This window comes from Theobroma umbraticum, unplaced genomic scaffold (genome assembly GCF_002168275.2).
Source record: "Theobroma umbraticum cultivar Fairchild unplaced genomic scaffold, ASM216827v3 scaffold_86.0, whole genome shotgun sequence".
In the NCBI taxonomy this organism is placed as follows: domain Eukaryota; kingdom Viridiplantae; phylum Streptophyta; class Magnoliopsida; order Malvales; family Malvaceae; genus Theobroma; species Theobroma umbraticum.
In genome coordinates, this window is record NW_018397263.1 from 7,216,933 (window position 1) to 7,221,184 (window position 4,252).

Sequence of the window (4,252 nt, forward strand, 5' to 3'; positions counted from 1 at the left end):
AACAAGTTAAGGTTGAACATGGAATATGATTCGATTTGTGTAATCGTGGATTAGTTAACCAAATCTGCTCACTTTATTCTGGTAAAGACTAGTTAGGGGTCAACTAAGTATGCCAAGGTTTACATTGACTGTGTCGTGCGGTTGCATGGAGTTCCCATGACCATAGTATCTGATAGAAGGCCTCAATTTACTAATAAATTTAGGAGAAGTTTACATGAAGCTTTAGGCACTCATTTAGATTTCAGTACTACATATCATCCTTAAACGGATGGTTGGTCAAAGCGTGTGATACAAATGCTCGAAGACATGCTAAAGTCAATAGTGCTGGATTTAGGAATCACATTGAATCATCATATATCTTTGGCAGAATTCGCATATAATAATAGCTATCGAACTAGTATTGGAATGGCTCCTTTTGATGCGTTATACGAATGAAAGTGTAGATCACCCATTGGATGGTTTGAAGTGGGAGAAAGGAAATTATTAGGTCCCGATTTGGTGCAACAACCAACTAATGTGGTGAGTCTAGTGAAGGAGCATCTAAAAGTGGCACAGAGTAGATAGAAGTCTTATGCAAATAATAGACATTGTCCTTTAGAGTTCCAAGTCGGAGATTTTGTACTTTTAAAGGTACTGCCACTGAAACGAAGTAAAAGATTCAAAAAGAAAAGGGAGTTGAGCTCGAGATATATTGGACCTTTTGGAATCTTGGAATGAATAAGGTTAATAGCAAATCGATTAGCTTTACTGATGGAGCTAGCTGGTGTGAATCCCACTTTTCATGTGTCTATGTTAAGTATGTTAATGATCTGACACATGTTATATGTTATGATTTAGTTCCTCTGGATGAAGGATTAACTTTTGAAGAACAACCAATAGCAATACTACATCGACAAGTGAAGCAATTACGCTCTAAAGAAGTTGCCTCAATGAAGATTTTATGGCAAAATCGATCAGTGGAATATGCAACCTGGGAACTTGAAGAGGAAATGAAGAAGGAATACCCGTGCCTCTTCCAAGACTAAGGTATGCTTTATTAACCCACTCCATTTAAATTCGAGGACAAATTTGTTTAAGTGGGGAGATTATAACACCCCGTGACTTAGAATGGTGGTTAATATGACTATAAGAACGAGATTAAGACCAATAGAGGTCAATTCAAGAGTTTAAGAATGGTGAAGGGGGAATGGAATATTTTAAAATAAAAAATTCTATACGTAATAAAATAATAATATGTTAATAATATTTTATTAAGTTCGTCGTAATGGAGTAAAAAGGAGCGATGAAGCTAAATTGAGATAAATTCTAATGTTTCAGAACCTCGGAAGCCAAATGGAAAACTTTTGAAGTTACTAATATTTTATTACATAAAATATCATTAAAATAATATCGATATATTCCTATTATGAGTGGTGGATAAAGTGACATAATCTAAGTGTTGAACTTAAGTCGAGGAGTTGTAATATAATTTTAATGATTTGAAGAATAAAATATTCTTTTATTGTGTAAAAACCGTTCCTCAATCGCTATCGGCGTTTGAGTCTTGTGAGAGAACCCACCAAGTCTCGAACAAGCCTTAATTGAACATGTAGTTATTATTTCATATTCAGGCCATCATTCTCTGAAGTCACTTTGAACCATATAACTCTTCGTAATAAGAATTGAAGATATATCGTAATAAGCCATATTATCCTTTATTCGCCATAATCGTAAGAATACATTAAATCTATAGTACCCAATGCATATTAACATTTACACTATTTATAATCAATTTTTGCTATAGTTGACTCGACCTTTAACAGTAGAGCAACTCTAAATAAAGTGCTAAAAGATGCCTTTACCTATCCATAATGGTCAATAAATGCTAATCACTACACGCTAGGCTGATCACTATCTGCAAAAGGGAAATAAAGGGGGTGAGTCCCACAGACTCAGTGATCATCGACTCCGTTAGTAGGGTGTAGATGGGAAACAAGCTTAAAGTAGATAAGTTAAATAATAAAACCAGAATATCAAATCATAAGCTTAAGAAACAAAATCAAAAGTAGGATACTTGTGCCTCGTAAAACTGATGCTGTAAATCATAATGCAATACTTTCCTTGGCAAAACAATGCTGAAATAAAATGTAGCATAACAAAATTTTAGTCATCGAAATCCTCTTTTTTTCGCTCAAAAACAGAAATAATCACATAAAAGCACGCATTCTCCCAAATGTGTGGCATGTAAAAATTAACATGTACATCTACATAAATCAACTCAAAATCATCTTATAAAACACTGAAAGCTTGCAAGCAATTAAAGGACCTGCAGGAAACATTAACTCTCCACCATCCAAAAGAGAACAAGTCTAAAAACTCTCAAGGCTTTCGAGTAGGCTAGAATACTAATCAATCCATGGACCCACTTCCACGTAATAACAATCTGGGAACTTTGCTCCATCAGATTCCCACAGCCATGGCAATCTCGATGATGTTGGCCAATATAAGAGAAATCATGTGGTCGTAACCACGAATATCAACTTATGGCCTTGCCACATATATCATTCCGTGACCTTTCCACGTATATATCACAAACCATAGCCCCATTCACGTCTAACAACTTGTAGGTGACCTAAAGGTTTTCTCGCTAGAGCTCACTTATGCATAAAGGTCACACTATCCCGATGGGACATTTGACCTACTCTTGACGCTCCCGGTTTGTCAAAATCATTTTCAAAACCAAACGGAGTTTTTCGAGACTTTTGCTTAAATCATTTGAAAACAAGATTTGATAGCCTATCATATTGTTTTTTACATTAAAGGCATGGTGTAAATACTTGTTTAGAGATTGGGCTAAAATCGGTTCTCAAAAGTTTGCATTTAAATCATTTATACACGTCACACAAAGATACAAGGCACGAATTTTTGATGCAAAATAGTGCAAAAGCCTTGTTTCCCAGTTTCTGAAACACTTTACATATAGGTATGTATATATATATATATAGTTTACGCCAACAGCTTTGAAATCATTATATAGCCATAATTGCCTATGGATTTTGCCAGCTCATGCTTTCCACAAAAATAGTGTATAATTGTTCCAAATCATGTATTCAAATCACTTATCATTTTCTACAACTAATGCAATCCACAATTGCATTTAAAGAAAACTGGAAAACGTTTATTAAATGTATAACAATATATAACGTATAGATCTTTTGACTAGACAACCCCTACTCACCTTACAATGGTGGGATATCGCTTCACCCCTTATCCAGTTACGTTTCCTTCTTTAGTTAATTGCCACAGTAATTCTTTTCCACTTGCACACTTTCTAGCAATAAACCAAATTTAATATACTTAGTGTTTATCATTTCTATTTTTCTTTCTCGTCCAAACATTAATCATCATTTTAATAACTTACATCATGCTAGAATTACCATTCTTTCTCACTTAACCTTTGCATATTCACATACATTTTGACATATTTTTACTAAAGGAATTCATATCTTTTACCTTCGTAATTCTTTGTATTATATGTACCGGCAATTTATTTATATCATTAAGTGCCCATTTCAACTTTTCCAAGCAACTTTTATCCAAATCCATCTTATATTTTCATAATATTAACCATATATATGGCAGCAACAATCATTCCCATTTTTACTCAATTATTTTCAAGTTTACATGCATCATTATCTATCTAACTTTCAATGCTTTATTTTCCAATCCTCCATCCTCATTATTCCTCCTTATTTCTTTCGAATAATATACCATGCAACTTAACATTTCCAACTAACTCATGCATTTTAAATTCTTTCAAAGACCATTATTCCTCAGAATGTACCTTTCAAAATTCCAATCACACAACAATAGTCATTCTCGAAATCTCTCAACTATACTTAAAGCATTATTCATTTTTACCTTTAAGGTTGCGTAATCTTCAAGCTGCCAACATAATTCACAAATTATTTCCTCAAAGATTTTACCAATCGTAGGCCTTAAAACATAATATTATGCTTACCACGTCTCTTTCACTTTGAATCCACCATGCATCCATAGTTTTGATAGCTTGCATGTCACCAAATCTTCTCCAATGAAGCCGATCTTTGCTGCCAGAAAACATTTCTTATAGTTATTAACCTATTTTCAAAGATCATTCAAGCTAAAACCACAATCCTTACCTTATTTCTCTTGTATCTTGAAACCCACTTGAAATTTCTTTAAATGCCCTTCAATCACTCTTTAAAACATATGTGCATGTGTACTTTTGAGA

At 33.8% G+C, this 4,252-nt stretch overlaps 1 long non-coding RNA gene across 1 annotated transcript; it reads right to left on the reverse strand.

The window, feature by feature from the left end:
* Window positions 1–1,677: 1,677 nt before the first annotated feature.
* Window positions 1,678–4,252, reverse strand: LOC110420613 (uncharacterized). Its single transcript, XR_002445558.1, has 3 exons — window positions 4,161–4,252; window positions 3,218–4,088; window positions 1,678–1,894 (listed from the first exon to the last, which is right to left on the reverse strand). It is a non-coding gene; the product is annotated as an uncharacterized LOC110420613 (long non-coding RNA).